This window comes from Tamandua tetradactyla, chromosome 25, assembly GCF_023851605.1.
Source record: "Tamandua tetradactyla isolate mTamTet1 chromosome 25, mTamTet1.pri, whole genome shotgun sequence".
Classification (NCBI taxonomy): domain Eukaryota; kingdom Metazoa; phylum Chordata; class Mammalia; order Pilosa; family Myrmecophagidae; genus Tamandua; species Tamandua tetradactyla.
Genome location: NC_135351.1, coordinates 15,401,795 through 15,420,246, shown reverse-complemented (window position 1 = coordinate 15,420,246; position 18,452 = coordinate 15,401,795). Strand labels below are relative to the sequence as shown.

The 18,452-nt window shown below is 41.0% G+C and overlaps 1 long non-coding RNA gene across 2 annotated transcripts in view; it reads left to right on the top strand.

Annotated features, from left to right (window-relative positions):
- Window positions 1-14,913, top strand: part of LOC143669151 (uncharacterized) — a 74,035-nt gene extending 59,122 nt beyond the window's left edge. Inside the window, exons 3-4 of one of the 2 annotated variants that reach the window (XR_013168748.1) lie at window positions 6,299-6,452; window positions 12,602-14,913. This is a non-coding gene — a long non-coding RNA (uncharacterized LOC143669151). Of the gene's footprint in view, window positions 1-6,298 lie in introns of both variants that reach the window. The other variant, XR_013168747.1, reaches the window with a different exon arrangement.
- The last annotated feature ends 3,539 nt before the right edge of the window (window positions 14,914-18,452 follow it).

Below are 18,452 nucleotides of genomic sequence, written 5' to 3'. Positions count from 1 at the left end.
ACCTAAATACTGAACATTAGTAGGGACACAAGAGCAGAACTACAGGGTCAATAACAAGCTCTGGTATGACCACTCTTAGAGCAAGAGAGTGAGCAAGTACCCTCTCCCCCTCTGGCCCTAATCGGTGGACTATGGACGGGAAAATAATACAGCCCCACCGTTCACACCAGCTGCTGGGTACATGGTGTGCTCAGGTAGCAGAGAAGTGAACACAGGAATGAGGTGGCTTTTTCTGCCAGAAATTTCACCAGTCAATTGTTTGGGTGATTTATGTCAATGAAGAATAAAATTTATCATCTTCCAGACAACAGTAAAACACAACACACACATATACATATACCCCAGCCCACCCCAAAAAGGAAGGAAATTAAAAAGAGTCAAAAAAAAGAAGCAAGTGGGCGGGCCATGGCGGCTCAGCAGGCAAGAATGCTTGCCTGCCATGCCAGAGGACCTGGATTCGGTTCCCGGTGCTGGCCCATGTAAAAAAAAGAAAGAAGCAAGTAAGAATTTTCTCTGCAATATGGGATTTTTAAAAGCAAGTAAGAATTTTCTCTGCAATATGGGATTTTAAAATGCATGACTGCATGATTTTTTAATACAATATGAGATTTAAATGTGCAGAGTTGGTCCTGCGATTTTTTTCAATGAAATGAAGGATTCCAATATAATATATTTGTACTAATTATACAATATTAGAAAAGAAAATTCCTTTATTGTCACTGAAATATAATGAATTCATTTTTATTTAGGCATAGCAGTTCCCTTTTTTGGCTACTCTGTTCATAATAGATGGAGCACCATAAATGGCTCATACAATAAAGTTGACAGTGTTAACCAAACTTCATAATAAGTTATTAATCTTGGTTTTAGCTCAAGACATGCAACATAGAAACTTGGAACAATATTGCTGCATTTTTGGATATACATTGCCTTGTGTAAGTCAATTTTAGATTTGGTTGGTCAAGAAATTTCAGTTACCGTTGAAATAATATTTCTGTAGGGCTTGGCACAATCTATAGCAGACACCATCCAGTGAAGGTTCTTAAGTCAAAGACAACACAACTAAAGTCATGGCTGACCCTAAGAAACATCGTGAAAGAGGCAAAGTGGGTCTCTGGTGCCACCTTCCTTTCAGTGACTATCACCTCCAGGAACCTCAGCTCATATGAACTTGACCTCCCCTGACAGCCCAGAGTGACTTGATACTTTCCTTCACCCTTTCCCCATGCAAAGCTCACCTGTGCTTTATGTTGTTCCTGCATTCTTTACAATGGACCAACTGATAGTGAATTATTCTGATAATCTAGTCCTTTTTGCTGTTCAAAGTGTGGTTCCCGGACCAGCAGCAACACCATCCCCTGGGAGCTAATTAGAAATGCAGAATCTCAGACCCCACCCGGGCCAGCTGAATCAGAATTTGCATTTTAGCAAGATGCCTAGGTGATTTGTCTGCTGAGCCATGATCCATGTTCTGTAATGTTGGCAGTTAATTCATCCTACAGATCAACAGATGTTGTTAGTATGGAACCTCTGAAGAAGATACTTCAACCCAAAAGAAAAGTCCCGCAGGATAACGATAAGAAGTGTGAGCGGCTTGGATATAGGATAGAAAATATTAGGAAGTAAGCTGGTCTTTCAAAGCCTCTAAATAGTAACTGTGGGTGTCTAGCCCCATTCACCTTCAGTGGTCTGAGCCTTGACATGTGCATGTTATCAAATTCTGATTATCAGGATGTGAAGTTGGGGCATTCCTCCTCAATGTTGCAAGAGGGGCTGGCTACCACCCTTCTTACTGAGGGGCAAGAAGCATGACCCTGACCTTCGTTTAGGTGACTCACTTAGAATTTCTGATAAGCATAGCAGTGTTTCCATGGCATGGCAAAAAGAGAGCTGAAAATAAATTGGGGGTTTATTTGCAAAGTTGTTATATAGTGTATACGTGTTCATGACTCCAAAACACAAATGCGTAGCTATATGCAACTTCATAATTGGCAAATACAGAGCATACTCAGAAAGAAATTTAGAGATGACCTTTCTGCGGTGTTCTGGGAAAAGAGATAACTGAAATAAGGAATCAAAAAAGATGACTCCTGAGACTGAAGAGTGAGAACTGGATTTCAGGGGTGTTTTTATAAAGGATGAAAGACAGGGAAAAGTAGAGCATGTTGGCTGGGTCATTAGTGGAGGATCAATAAAAGATAAATAACAAGGCCTGTATGCCGGTCAGGATAATGCTGTCGTCTCTGTTTACAACAACAAAGGATCATGGAGGTCAAGCCCAACAAAAAAAATGCATGTGTTGTTCATTCATAGACATACGTGCTCTATGACTCTTTGTTCCCAGGAACCTATCTTTGTAGCCTTTTTCTGTAGAAAGATTATTTAAGTTAAGGTGGAAAAGAATGTGTCCTCTAAGCCTGAAACTACAACAAAAGCATTTTCTTGCTCTGGTATTCTTGGCATTTCTAGTATTGTCATGGAATTTGTTTTGTGTAGCCAGACCAAGTAAAGGGTGCATCATTTCTCAAGGCCAGGAATTCCTCAGCAAACAGAGGCAGCAGAGTTGACTTACATGAAGGGCAAGCCTATCATCTTTCGAGCTCTTAAGTGTTCAACTGTGCCCCACTAGAAGCTTATTTAAAACACCTCTGCAAGTTAGAATAAAACACTTATAAATAAATGGCCAAATCCACTTTACAGTCAGTGCTGTGCAAGTTTCTTAGGAAGACTAATATTGTGCAGGTTTTTATGTTTGTCCATAAAGAGACTGTTCCAGCTTAAACATAGTCAGAAGGGCCCATGAAGGTATTCTGAGCAATTCAGAGATATTCGAAGACCCAAAACAGAATATAGAATAGACCCCTGACTTCAGCATAAGATTTCAACATCCCACCTTCTAACCCTAAATGCACTACTGTTTCAACTCCTCAAACCCATCTGACACCCAAAGCCAGCTTCATCAACAGTCATACATTCTTTCATTGACTCATTGAACAAATATTTATTGTGCCTCTGGTATGAGCTAGGCACTCTGTTATGCTTTGGGTATATAAAGATGAAAAGACAGAGTCAAGTGTGGGAGAGGCCTGTAAATCAACAATTAGAGTGCGGTGTGATAGCACCGTGATGGAGGTAGACCCGTGGGGACCACACAGGTTGGGGTGACTATCTCAGCCGGAGGGTGGAGGGGAGCTGGGAATAGCATTCCAGGCAGAGGGCACTAGGTGGTAAAACCAAGCAGGTAGGAATGAGCACAGTCCTTTGAGACCAAGAATTGTAGGAGAACAAGCTAGGTGTGGGAAGAATGACAGGAGATGATGATGTCTCATTCAGGGGGTGTTAGAGACCTCTGTACCTCCAAACGCTTCCTCATAGACTGAATGCTTGACATACTGCCATCTCCTGTGACTTTGAAATGAGGAACCAGCTCTGCTCATATTGAAATATTTCTTTGACGAAGTAAAATATCTAAGCGTGTTAGCTCCCAGCATTTTAGTTTAAATTAGTAAGTCCTGTGAGAATAAAGCATTAGATAAATAAGCGTTAGTGGAGGGGAAAAGAGAGTTAAAAAAAAAAAAAAAGTCTGAGCATGAAGTACTTAGAGAGAGCCAATTTAGCAGAACACCCAAAAGCAGGGGATGTGGTCCTGGGATATTTGAAGAAATCTCTATCAACAGAGAAAATACGCGTGTAATAAGAACACAAAGGAGACCTTACAAACAAACAAACAAACGATTTTATTATTGCCAGCTCATGTAGATAGATATTGAAGCCCAGCAAGCTCTCACCATAATCTCTGAGTTGTTGACGAAGAATCATTTTTCTATAAAGGTCTCACTATTCTGAAAGGTCTGGACACAGGGAAAGAGTCCTGGTATGTTCTTTCCTCTTTTCCCACATCCTGCCCTGTGATCCCAGGGCAGTAATTCTCCCTTAATAGACATCTAGATCACTTGAAGACCTTGTCACAATGCAGACTCTGATTCAGTAGGTCTCGGGTAGGGCCTGGGGATCTGCATTTCTGGGATGATCTTCCCAGATAATACTGATTTTGCTGGTCCAAAGCCCACACTTCTGAGTCACACACGTCTCAGAGGCTGACCTCCTCGGCATCGCTACGTCTCTTCTCTTGACTTCATGTCCTCGGCTGCTGCCTTAGGACAGGTCTTCTGTGCCCCCCTTCTAGAGACTTGTTCCTGGGCATACCTCCACCTGTCTGTTCTTCACCTGGCCTCAGAGTGATATTTCTCAAAAAGTGAACCAGTGACCTTTTTATACTGCTCAAATCCCTTCAGAGAATCCTATTTCCCAAAAGAAGTTGTTGCATTTCCCCCCCCCCCAAATTTGTTAATTATTTAGTATGGCAGTTTAAAACATACACAAAGGTAGAGAGGATACTACGATGAAACTGCCCCTCCCCCCCGCCCCTCCCATGCTCATCCCTCAGCCTCATTCAATAACCATCAACTTCCTGCTATTTTTAAATTTCATCTATCCCTTATTCTGCTATTTTTATTTCACTTATCACATATTTTTTATTATTTTAAAGCAAATCTGAAAATAATTAATATGCCTCTCTAATAGTGAAGGACACTTTTGCGCCAACATTTTATTATGAACATTTTAAAACATGCAGCAAAATTGAAGAATTGTACAGGAAATGCCTGGGTGCCATCTCCCGGATTCTCCCACTGACGTAAAAAAGTTATTTAAAAAAAAATTATGTATTTGAATTCTTTCTTATTATTCTTTCTTATTACAGAAGCTTTCTTGGAATTCAGTATTCAAAATGTACACTGATCTGACCAAAACTGGGAGAAAGGCCTGGATTCCAATGAACAATTAAGTCCAGAAACCATTTCAGGCTAAAACCATTATGTATCTTTAGACATGTTACTCTCATTTTCCATCTTGGTAAAATGGATATAAAATTGCTTCCTTACAGAGTTATTTTCATAATTAAATTAGACAATATGCACAGCATGATGATACTTGGGACGTAGTAGGTGCTCAATAAAGATTTGTTTTACTCTGAAACTTTGCAATGAGATATGTTTTCCTTTGACTAAAAGCTTCTTTCCTTTTTTATAATGCCAATAATATTGGGAAGAATAACATAGTAGGCTAGTTGGTCTAGTCTCTTCCTGCAAGCAGGCTTTCTTTGGGGGTGGAGAGATTGCTAGGAGAAATGAAGAAACAACCCCTGAGCGACTATGAGAGGGAATGGAGATTATTTCCAAGAGGGTAGACAGGTGTACAAAACTAAGCTAAGGAACTAAAGCATTGAAAGGGGTTAATTTCACTGTATTTCTTATCTCCAGCTCAGTTGTTTTCATATTAATTAATATTGAATACTTAGAATATTTCAGCAAGTCAAAAATACTTAAAAACAATCTGTTGAATACCCAAAGTGACAATTGGAAATCAAATGCTTCAAACTACCTAGGAAAAAAATTAGATCCTTTTTGTCTCACTCTTACTGTGCTAGACTGCTTACTAGTCAAGGGCAAAAAGAAGGGTAGCAGTCTTACTTTAGCCCTTCTCTTTGTCCACATCTCTCTCCACCTTTTATCCCCTTCCCCCTGCCTCTAATCCCACTCCACCCCAAAGCCCTTGTGAATTCTACCCCAAAAGTCTCAGTAAATGGTCTCAGATGACTGCCTTTGGATGTCTTTCCAGAATCGTCCTTTCCCTGACTCTTCACAACAGGTTGCCCATACCCTCAAGCAGTCCAGAAGAGTGGTCCAAAATATAAGCAAACAGGTTGCTCATTTCAATAAATAAGAATAACTTCATGTGAAACCTGAACCTTATCGCCTAAAGGATTTTGGCTGCTTGTGGTTCCTACTCTTCCATCAGGAAGCTAGACTGAAGACAGAGTGCTCTCCTTGCCCCCCATGACAAAGCATTTTCTCAAGACATGGGTCAGTCTCAGTCTGAGGCCACTGGGCCATTTTTAGTTTCCTGGGGGCCAAGAAGAGAAGAGCTTCAGAAACCCTTGTCAAGCTGCAGCTTCTCAAAGTCCCCTGCAGTGCTATTAACATAAAACGATAATTCGCTCCGCAGAGTTAATAATTACTTACAATCTGTTAAAAGCCAAACATATCTCCAGCTCCAGTCGACAACAGGGAAGCAGTAGAAATGCCAACAGACTGGGAGCTTGGCAAAGTAGGCGAAAGACAAATAAGGGGAAAATAAAGCATCCACCCAAATCCGTAGGCTCTTGAAGTCGTGAATGCCAGCAAAGTTTAATTCATACCACAGATAGGTACATGCAGGCTCTTGCTCTCTCCTTTAGGCAACGTATTAGCTGAAAATTTGCACAGCAACAAGAATGGTGACCAACTGTATATTTGCACACAGTGGGACCATTGGAACAATCCCTACAGAAATCCCTACTTAAGAGCAGCAAACTCTGAAATGAAAAAATCTGCACATCAGATACACTCCAGGTGAGAAGCAGAAGCAAGCAAACCTTCCTAACATTCTCCTTTTATTTGTTCATTATAGTGGTGCATGTCTAAGGTAGTGAACACATCAAATAACTTTGATCATGCACCAGCTTCTTAAAAGAGCCATTTGTATAAAATGATAGGAACCACCCTGAGATCCAATGTTATGTCAAGAAATGAATAGACCTCTGCAAGTTTCCTAGTTTGGAGGAAAAGGTTTGGAATTACATCTGTATGGTGAGTTGAGAAAGGCTATGTCATCTACCTATTTAACTGATATCAAACAATTGTAATTTACGAACACTGAATTGCTTCATTCATTTTTGTCATTGGAGACTGACATGGTCCTTGTCAGTGAATTTTCCAGATAACTTTAATGTATTCCTTGAAGCACCAACATTTTTATATGATAGTCATTTTAGTGGAATTTTTCTTCTGAAATATATACACATGTCCTTGTGTTGGTAGATAGAGTGCCCCAAACATGATTAGTCATTACACAAAGACTGTTAAGGGCATTCTTTCTTTGGAACAACATTTCTACTGGGCAGAAATGGCCCCAGGGCCAGGGGTAGGTATGAGACTGGTTTTCTCCATCCTTCTCCTTCATAACCACAGGGGGCTGGGCCTTTGGAATGCTCCTGTCTGCTTGCTATGGACTTCTTTCCCCCCCCCCCCCCTCAGTTGTCATTTCTGGCCCATGCTAAACTGAAAATTGAGAATACAGGCTCATTCAGACTGTGTGTAAAATGAGGGAATCAGTCTCTAAGTAAAGTACTGGATAACTGAACAGATCCCAACAAAATTTACTGCATAGACTTAATGACATGGACCTAGTACCTTTCAATATGTTCTTGTTCTGGCTCTTTGGGATGGCTGAGGTTGCCAGACCAATGACCTCAGGATGGACGAGACGCTACTGCGCATTACAGACGGTTCAGCAGGTGGGACAGATTATTTAACAAGCCAGTGTGGAAGTCATTAGAAGTGGTGAGAAGTCCAAGAATCCCAGGTATCATTGTGGAAGATAAGGGTTCAGTTGACATTTGAAGAATCTGAGGTCTCCGAGCAGCGTTTCTGGGTTTCCTTGTGGTCTAAGGATGAGTGTGAAGGAGATGGCACCCAACGACAGCCAGCCCAGGCTGTGGTGGGGGTGGTGACTGGAGTGGTAGAAATGGCCGTGTGCTTTCTCAGGTTGTAAAGGAAGAGAATAAAATGCAAAGCTTATCACTCTTTTACTTCAAAAATGTAAACTTTGTTTTAAAGGACCTTAATGCTTCCCATTTCAGGCTAATGTCCAAACACCTTAACATGAAATACAATTCATAATCTAGCCTTTTTCTAAATTTCCCTCCACTTCCCCTAACTAAAACTATGCTTGGAACTCTTGCCAGAATGTCCCTCTCCTCCTCCAAATGACCCTTCCTTAGATACCTCAGGTGCTGCCTTCTCACCAAATAATGCATCCCTCTCCTCTGGGGTCTCTCCCTCCCTGGGCCTGTGACGGATAGGTCACATTCTGCCCTGAGATTGTAAATTTAACTGGCCCCTCACTTGACTGCGAGGACAGAAACAGTGTCTTATTCATTTTGACTCCAGTGCCCAGCCCAGAGCCTGCTACAGAGATGCTTAATATACGTGGAATAGATGAATCAAGAAACATTTGTATTTACTAAAGCAGCCCCAGAGACATGTCTGGAATGAAGACAGGGCAGTCCTAACAGCTTTATCCTGGTGAGAGTGGAAGGGAGAGGATAGGAGGGAGGAAATTCTATGGGTTGATTGTTTGCAGATCATATACTCGCCTCGGGCCTTTGGAGTGCCATCTGTAAGAAGAAGTTGGACACTCCTTCAGTGTAGCTTTCCTGCCCTACTGTCAGTTCCCGCTCCATTTGCTGAGACTAACATGGGTTTTGCCTTTCCGTTGGGGAGGAGGGTGGGCGACAGTTTAGTTTAGAAAGAAGTTGTTGGTGAACAGAGCCTTTTCTGATGCTGCTGACAATGTCCCTCAAAGAAATTCTTATTCTCCCTGAATGCCTTTGTGTTTTTTGTAGGAGAATTTTGACTGGGTGCTTTTTTGTTGTTGTTGATTTTTTAATTTGAATTCATTTCAAAGTAATTTTAGATACTGCGAAATACACGACTCTTAGTGTTCCAATTCAGTGAGTTTTGACAAATGCACACACCCATATAATTACATCCTGTTGGGGATTGAATCATGCCCCCCCCCCCAAAAAGGCATATACCAGTTCTAACTCCCAGTTCCGTGAGTGCGAACCCATCTGTAAATAGGACCTTTGAACTTGTCAAGGTAGTTCAGGGTGTGGATGTGAACCCATTTGTGTATAACATCTTCCAAAATCCTATTTAGATGTGGCCAAATTGAATTATGGCTAACCAGAGAACTTTGTTGAAAATCTCCTTTAATGTAGAGGAAATAGTGCCAGAGAGGTTGAGGGGTTTTTCAAGGTCACACAGTAAATGCAGGGCATTGCCTCCTTTCTGGGAGAGGATGAGGAAATGCTGTGCTGACAACGGTAAACATTAGCCCATAAGGAGTCCAGATCTAGGCCGCAGCTGCCTAACAATACAGGGTAGGGACCCTGGGGGGCTGAGAGAAAATAGGAACGCAGAGGCATCTGCTGTCCTCCTCCAGCTCCCAGCCTTGGCAGGCAGTGTCAGCTCTGCCCCCATCCCAACTCTTCTCCTGTCTGAGTGATGCATTCCAGTGGTTGAGCTGCTCCACAGGAGGGTGATAGGTTCCCTGCTGGGCCGACAGAGAAAAGTCCATCTAGACAACATCATCGCCCAGTGGAATTCCTCTTTCCCCCTGCCGAATGGACTCATAAGTCAGGTATCAGAAAGACTGACACCCTTGACAGATGACCCAGGAGAAAGCAGCTGCCTGCCTGCTGCCTTGCTCCTCCCCCAGGCAGGCAGCGTTCTGGGTGGGACCTCAAGCAGAACTGTGCTTTCTTTCCCCACCCAGACAAACCCAAATAACTGATAAATCACCAGAACTAATTGCTGTGGTGATGAACCTTTGATCCTCCTAAGTGTCAATTTATAACCGGTGAGCGGGCCTCCCTGGTGTGGCTCCCATTGATAAGGCTGTGGAAACAGTCAGAAAGTCAATAGACATCAGTATTCCCCAGATAGAAGCAGAGACTGTTTAGGTCTCTGTCCCACTCCCCTTAACGAAAGATCATTCTGAATGATCTGAGTCCTCTGGCCTGCTCAGAAGGGAAACCAACCTCAAGATCCAAGAGTCAGGACTTAAGAGAGAAACATTTTCATGTGTGTCAAGAGGCCCTACCCTCTTCTCTCTAACGAGAGCTGTGACTTACATCACCGCCACTGGCCATGCCAATGTGCAGGGGTCTTCAAACCACTAGCTTTTGCTCAGACCTATTTATATTCCTTGAAAATGGTCCAGCCGCCGTATGGATCAATGAGAAGGGATTCCATGTAGGGGTCCCCAGATTCACCCCAGAAAAGCCCACTGGGAGAAAGACAAGGGCTGAGCACATCAGGTCCAGTGGTCCACATGCCTGGGTGAGCTGCTGCATCCTGTTACCTGACCTGTAAAAGGAAGGGATTGGATTATGTTATCTTTCAGCTCACTTCCACTGTTGTGGGTTACAGTTTAACTCTCCTGACTAAGGGACTTGGATTTGTTTCTTATTTTGTTTTGTTTCCTATGAGTACAGATGCATCAGGAACCCAGCAGCAATGGGCAAAGGTCTGGCAATCATTACAGGGAGGAGCGTAGACACCCCTTTGTAATATTCTTAATGGTAGAGCTCTTATCTTGTTTATCTCTGCATTCTGAAGCTTAGCATAGACCTACCATAAAACAGGTGTTCGATGATAAACGCTTGTAAAATGAAGTGCAGCCCATATGAAAACCAGGGATCCAGGGGCCTGGCTTATTCCTGAACTGCTGTTGTATTCAGTTGAAACACCAATAAGAATGAAAAAGTAATTGCACTCTTGCGAAACTTTAAAGAAGAGGGTCTGACAATCTCAGAAACTTTCCTTAAAATCACTGTCCTCTCCTCTCTGGTTATCTCATACCTGCTGCTCCTCAAGGGCAGCACACCTGAAGCCCTGATTCTCAACTCACTATTCCCACGCTCTGCAAAGCTGTGACCTCCTCAGTCCCTACCTTTGGGACTCTTCCTCACCAAATTCTCTTTAGACTACAAGGGTTGAGGACTTTAAGGGTTGGAGGAAAGAACTGCAAGAGGAAAGATTAGGAGGCCATCCCTACTTTCTTCTCTTTCATGAATGAGTGCTGGTGTGAAGGAAGGGATATGAGGGTGCTGTCTGCATAATCGCCTTTACAAATTAGTTCCCCGCACATGGTCAGTTTCCAATTTTCTATCTAGGTGCTGTGATTTCTCAGAGAGTCAGAGAGCGACCCCTGCTAAATGCCAACCATACTTGTGAGAGAAGTATGAGCTTCAGTCAGTTAACGATAGAAGCAGCGTGGTCGGTAAACCACGTGTGACCTTGCGCAGTCATCTAACTTCTCCAAGCTGCTGTTAAATTGAGAAGCTGGGAATTATTTAATTATTCTGCCAGAAAGGGCTAGCTGAATGGGTTTGGGAGAGCTTTTTTTAACCTCCCTTAGCGTCAGGTCTTTTTATATTAAATGGAGATAATTAGGGTTACTGTGAGCTTTAAATGAAATACCAAACTGTAAAAACTTTGCAAAAGTCCCAGCCCATAGCAAGCCTCCAGTAAATGTTATTCTCGTTAATACCATTGTGGTTATCAGCGTGGTTATTCTCAGATGTCCCTTTGGTCTTGAATAACTTATGAATCTCTGAGTGTTGTCTGAGCCAAACTAGGAGCTGCTTGGGTGAAGGTCTCACACACAGAAGAGGCAAGACGAGCAGCCAAGGAATTTCTACTTGACACTGATGGGAATGGAAAAAGTGTTGTTAAGGGTTTGTTTGGTTAAGTAGATTCACCAATTCTAGTTGGGAAGAGAAAAAATACATATATGAAATAGAAGTACACAAGAGTAAATAAACATTTAATACTAAAATGGTACTGAATACTACCTGCTTCACCTGTCAAAAGGCATATTTTCCCTACGGTGACAAATACCACCTTTAGCTCTTATCAGCTAGCCACTGACAGCACCACACTGCTGAGGGGAGGGGTGTGGGAGCAAGGTCCACAGACAAACCCTACAAGCTTCCCTACTGTGTTTAGCACCGTCTTTATGACCTTACCCTGGGGACATGACATTTAGTTACCTGTAGTAGTTTCAAGGACTGTTTCTAGGTTCTTTCAGGATTAAGGTCCACAGGGCTGCGTGACAGCAGAAGCAGTTTCCAGTGATTTCTTGGCTTCCAGCTGCTTCTGTGTTTGCTTTTTTTTTTTTAATGCTTACTTTGTTCATTTGTTTGCCAGTACATGCATATGTGAGGTTATGTCAGCCCTCTTCAAGGCTCTGCCCTCACAGATTCTGCAAGAAATAGGGTCACTTGAACATCACAAACCCACCCTGTGAGCCTTTCCTCTTTCCATGCCAAATAAGCAAAAACGGAGGAAGCATACCAATCAGGAAGTTTTGAGAGCCATGGGGACAAAAAGATTAGCCTGTATGGGTGGCACAGTTGGAAGACTAAGGTTGCTTAAAAAAAAAGCAAAGCCTGAGTCAACTGCAGCGTATGATGACGTTCCACCCCCATCCCTTCCTAGCATGGAGAACCTCTATGGGATCAGCAATTGTTTGGACCTTCTCAAGTGTGCTTTCTTGCCACAGCCTTTGACACTTGTCCCTACTAACAGGGCTGTCTGAGTGGGCAACCCTTAAAAAGTTCAGCTGAGTCGGTCTATGGAAGGGAAAGTCTGGAACTGAAGATTTGGTTTTTTATCATGAGTGAAATATTTAAAGATCCTTGAAAGGCTCTAATCAAAGCTTATTATAACTCTTGTTGACTTATCAAATTTCTATCAGGAGATAAAGGTCTAGTGAATAGAAGGGCTTTGGAAGCTGTAGGGCCTGGCTACATTTCACCATATATACTAGTTTTGTGAGCTATGGCAAATGATTTAACTGCTCTTAAATTCCCTTTCAGTACCTGTAATTAATAATAATAGTTTTAATGATAAAAATACATATATTACAGGACTGTTTTGAAGATGGAATATGAGACAACAGATGAAAGTTCTTGGCACAGTGCCTGCCACCAGATAACACTCAATAAAAATTACCTGTTGATCACCTCTCAATAAACTGTCCCTTTCAGACTGATCCTTAATGTCTGATGCTCCAAGTCTTGTGAAAAAAAAAACTCAATTGATGTTTTATATCTGGCCTTCCAGAAAGAAAGCAAACTGGGCAGTCTATTAGCATCTAGTGAGTTTTGTCATTATGTAATAAGTTATTCACTAAAAACATAATACTTCAAGAGCTTTCTGGGGGCTGTTTGGAATAAAGCATTAATATAATACTTGTTATAGGAATAAAGAGCGGAGTCAAGCAAATTGGTGAAACCTCTAGAGTTTTAATTTTCCCTTCCAAATAACTGGAAGTACTGAACATTTAGATACACGATGACAAGAAGTGAAATCCAAAGGCTGGAATTGCCTTTGGCCTTCTTTTTGGATACCTTGTCCTGAGTCTCTTGCATCCAATTCTATTCATAACAGATTCCAATGTATGATGGGTTGAAAATTGAGCCATAAAAAGAAATCTAAAGGGGTGCACGGGTAATTCAGTGGTTAGAATGCCTGCCTTCCACACAGGAGACCCAGGTTCGATTCCCGGACCATACACCCCCCACCCCCCAAAAAACAAATATAAGCCAAAATGGGAATGATTTATCTCAGGAGTAAATATCTAAGGAATAGTTTGATAACTTTCATTATAGAAATTGAAGACTGTTTCATTAAGGAACGTAACAAATATTTTTTATTTCACAATTTGTAATGTAATTCATTAATTGCTTCATAAAACGAGTGTTTAGCTACTCTGTTTCAGATACTTTGCAAGATGTTGGGGATACAAAGATGAATTAAATATGGTCTCTGCCCTCAAAGAGCTCTTGACTGGGTCAGGGGTATAGGCCCTGTTATACAGTAAACTGTTCCTTTTTTCCTTCCGATATGTCTCCCCTTTGCAATGTGATTGTCAATCCTGTGCCTATCCCATCATATAAAACAACTATAATTTGTTTTGTAGTTTCACAGGTCCAAAGATGAAGAGGAATTTTGTTCCACAATGGATTGTTGTGAGAGTCTCAAACATATCTGATTTAGATGTTTTAAGAATGGGATTTTGGATTTAGAGTTGAAGCTAGTAGGTAGAAGGCATAGTAATTGTGTCCCTAGAAAAGATATGTTCAAGCCCTAATTTCCCATATCATGAATGTGTCCTATTTGGAGGTAAGATTTTTAAAGATATTATTAGTTAAGATGAGGCCAGACTGGATTAAGGTGGGCCCTAAACCAATATAATGGTGTCCTTATAAGGAGAGGAAATTTGGACATAGACAGGCAGACAAAAAGAGAAGATAGCCATGTGTTTAGAGGTAGAGTTGATTTATGCCACAAGTCCCCAAAGTACCACCGGAATCCCACAAACTTCAGAGGGCTTCTTGATTCAGAATCCTGGTCTCCCAAACTGAGATGATTAATTTGATGTTTTAAGCCAACTAGTTTTTAGTACTTTGTTTGGGCAACCCTAGAAAACTGAGACTCACACATTGCTAAATTGTATAATGTGATAAAGTGATAGAGTGGCATGCGAATACACCCATGTGGGAGCTGAGCTGGAATTGAGGGGTGGGGAGTCTCCAATAGCGAGCATTAGGGAAGTCCAAAATAGCTTCTGAGTAGGTCTTTAAAGAAGGAGTGGAATTTATTAGGTGGAAAAGAGAGAGACGACAAAGAAAATCCAGGCAAACAGAATAGGATGAAGATGCAAAAGTGCAACGGTTGTTTCAGGTATAACAATAGTAAATGAAGCATATTATGTGCCTGTGTGCCTAGTGGTAAGACGGGCTGGATTGCCAGAATCCACTGTGAGAAGTTTAGAATGCCATGCTAAAAAAGAAGAAGAAACAAGTGTAAAATGTAAGCAGGGAATTAGTTCCAGCAAAAGAGAGACTATCTCAAGACAAAAATAGTACCATTGGGATAAATTAGGACAGAGAGGCATCTAAGACCCCAGACCATTCTCTGCTGAACCCCAGGGCCAGAGATAAATTATGCTGTCTGCTTGGCCTTTCCTGGTCTTCCGCATACATGCCTATCCAGGTTTTGGATGAAGGATGGAAACTTGAAAGTAAGCACAAAAAGTCAATCTAAGGGGTAGAGGTGGGGGGACTTCAGCCGTTTTGCCTGAATGATGCTGTGAATGTTGTAGAACAAAAGACATACAATTTCTTTCCTTGATTAACTATTAAAAGCACTTTTATATTTTTATTTTTTTCTGATTTCACAGGTTATTCATATTCCCATTTAAAATGTGGAAACAAAGACGTATATGATACCTATATGATGCTTCTTTGTAAATGACTTTCTGCTTGTGTATTCCCTTCCAAGAGATCAGTTAAAAAGTATTATTGGAGTAACATCATCAACATGGCAACATAAGACATCCCCGGAACAAACCTCTCCAGAGTCTTATCAAATAAGAAAGGACAAATCCCTCTTGCTTAGAACTCTGGAGGACAGTTGAGACTAGAGAAGGCTTCTGCAAATGTTGGACCAAAGAAAGAGAAAAATATCAAGTGGGAAACTTCTGTACCAACCTGCCGATACTCTTTCCTACCCCTCACTCAGTCCCATACAGCTTGGGAGTTGTTCAGAGGCAGCGGCCTGGATCCTTCCCTCCCAATGGGGAGACTACAATCCACTTAGAGCAATGAGTTAGAAACCCAAACATATCCAAGCACAGGGACCCACATCAGCAGAGGCCCAGGGTGGAATACAAGCCACTTAGGAGTGCTGCATACAAAAGGACGCCTGAGGGGAGCCGCAGCAAATGGTGACTCCCAAGTGGTCAACTTACACACTCCAGCTGCTATTAGTTGGACCACCTGAACGTAAAATAGACTTTTCTGGACTGACCCACCCTTCTGGATTCACTTCATCTGCCTCCCACCCCCAAGGCAGTATATCCTAACAGGGAAGAAACTGGAAACAGAACAGCCTCACAGAAAACAAAAGGATGGGGGCGGGGGTGGGGCTGTTAAATTGAACTGCTATAAGATAGAACTGTCCCAGAATTAAATAGTGCAAGAAAAACAAGGCACTAAGGGAGAGAATTTAAACAAATCATAGAAGCTGGAAGGAAAATTCTTCACGAAAACAAATAGATGAAGTTTCTCACAGAAGGAACAGAGGAAAGGAAGCTTTTTTCTGAAGTTGAAATAATTATACAAAAAGCACAATCTTAAAAATTGTACTGCATATCTAGGGTACAAGTGAGATGAAGGAGAGCAAAGAAAATCTAATCAGTTAAATTCAGGCTATTCTAGAAGTCCAGAATAACTTGGAACAGGCATACAGAAGAGCCTTATCGCAAAACCAATCAACAAAAAAACCCTAGACAAGAGGGAGAAATGGACCTTCAGAATTACTTTATCAAGATAATCAGACGCTTAGCTATCAGCAAAAAATTACAAACAACACCATGAAAAAGGAAGATATGGTTTAGTTAAGGGAACAAATGAAAACTTCAGAGGACACTCAAAAGTTGGACTACTAATCAAAGACGATTAAACAAATCTTCTAACTTGGTTCAAGGAGATGAGGGAAAATTTGCAGAAAAAGATAAATGATATTAAGAAGACAATGTGTGAGCATAGAGAAGAATTTGAAAGTACAAAAAAAACATGGGGTGGGCAACAGTGCCTCAGTGACAGAATTCTTGCCTGCTGTGCTGGAGACCTGGGTTCGATTCCTGGAGCCTGCATATGCCAAAAAATAAAAAGAAACATGACAGGAATTATGGGGATGAAAAGCACAATAGTAGAGACTCAAAATATTCTAGAGGTATACAACAGTAGATTTAAACAGGCAGAAGAAAGAATCCACAAACTACTAGGGAGGATAATCAAAATCATACAGTCAGAACAGATAGAAAACTGAATAGAAAAAGGTGAGCAGTGTCACAGGCACTTGCGTGACATCATGAAGCACATGTCATGGGTGTTCAGAAGAAGAAGAAAGGGAAAAGGGGCAGAAAGAATATTTGAGGAAATAAAGACATAAATATACACATCCAAGAAGCACAGTGTACTCAAAACAGAATAAATTCTAATAGAACTACTCCAAGACACAAACTAATCAGAGCGTCAAATACCAAAGATGAAGAGAGAATTCTAAAAGAGCAAGAGAAAAGTGATTCATCACGTGTAAGGAATGCTCATCTGATTTCCTATCAGAAACCATGGAGGCAAGAAGGCAGTGGTATGATACATTTAAGGTACTGAAAGAAAAGAATTGCCAGCCAAAAATTCTTTATCAGGAAAAACTGAACTTCAAAATGCAGAGTGAGTTTAAAATATTCTTGGATAAGCAGGAACAGAGACTTCATCAACAAAAGACCTTCCCTAGAAGAATTACTAAAGGGAATTCTGCAGATTGAAAGGAAAAGACAGAAGAGTATGGCTTGGAGAAGTATGAAGAAATGAAAATTATCAGTAAGGGTAAATGCAAAACCCAGTACTACTGTATCCTCAATACAGAACTCCACTCTACAATTCCTATAAAAGTAAGAATACAATTGAACAAGAAAAGGGTATATTTCCTGATGATGGGCATAGAAAATATAAAGTGGCAAAGTGGGACCAAAAAGAGAGGAAACAGAGGGATATGTGAGCAGAGAACATGTATGCTTGCTTTTGAAGCTATGTTGGTATCTTTTCAAGTTAGTAGGTTATGGATGTATGTTGTGTAATGTAAAAACTTAGAGTAACCACATAGAAAATATTTTAAAATATTTACACAAACAGAAATGAGAAAGGGATCAGTCAGATACATCACGATGATCAGCTGCATGGAAAAGAAGTTTGCAAAAAATGAAAAGAGAGTTTAAAAAAATGACATATGGGGCGGGCCGCGGTGGCTCAGCGGGCAAGAGTGCTTGCCTGCCATGCCGGAGGACCCCGGTTCGATTCCCGGCCCCAGCCCATGTAAAAAACAAACAAAACAAAACAAAAAAATATAATAAAAATAAAGATGTTTCCCTTTCTTCCTCCCTTCCTTCCTTCCATCCTTCCTTCCTTCTCTGTCTTTCTTTCCTTCCTTTCCTTCCTCTATCTTTAAAAAAAAAAAAAATGACATATAAGAACCAAAAGACAAAATGGCTGAAGTATTGCCTTTACAGTAATAAAGTTGAATGCTACTGGATTAAACTCCCCAATGAAAAGACACAGATAACTTTACAAGAGACTCACCTTAGACCTAAAGACACAAATAGGATGAAATGGGAAGGTTGGAAAAATATATTCCATGGAAATAATAACCGAAATGGAACCGGGACAGCTATATTAATATCAGACAAATAGACTTGAAGTAAAACGCCATTATAAAAGACAATGAAGGACACTATATATTAATAAAAGGGGCAATTGAGTGAGAAGAAATAAAAATCATAAATATTTAACCACCTAACCATGGTACCCCCAAAACATAAGACAAAAACACTGGCAAAACTGAATGGAGAAAATAGACAACTCTCCAATAATGGATACTTCAATATACCACTCTCATTAATAGATAGAACATCTAAACAGATAATCAATAAGGAAACAGAAAGCTTGGATAATATGATAAATGTACTAGACCTAACAGACATATACAGAACATTGCACACTAAAAGAGCAGGATATACATTCTTCTCAAGTGCACAGATATCATTCTCCAAGATTGACCACATGTTGGGTCACAAAAAAAGTCTCAATAAAATTAAATCAATTTAAATCCTACAAATCATCATCTCTGACCATAATGGAATGAAGCTGGAAA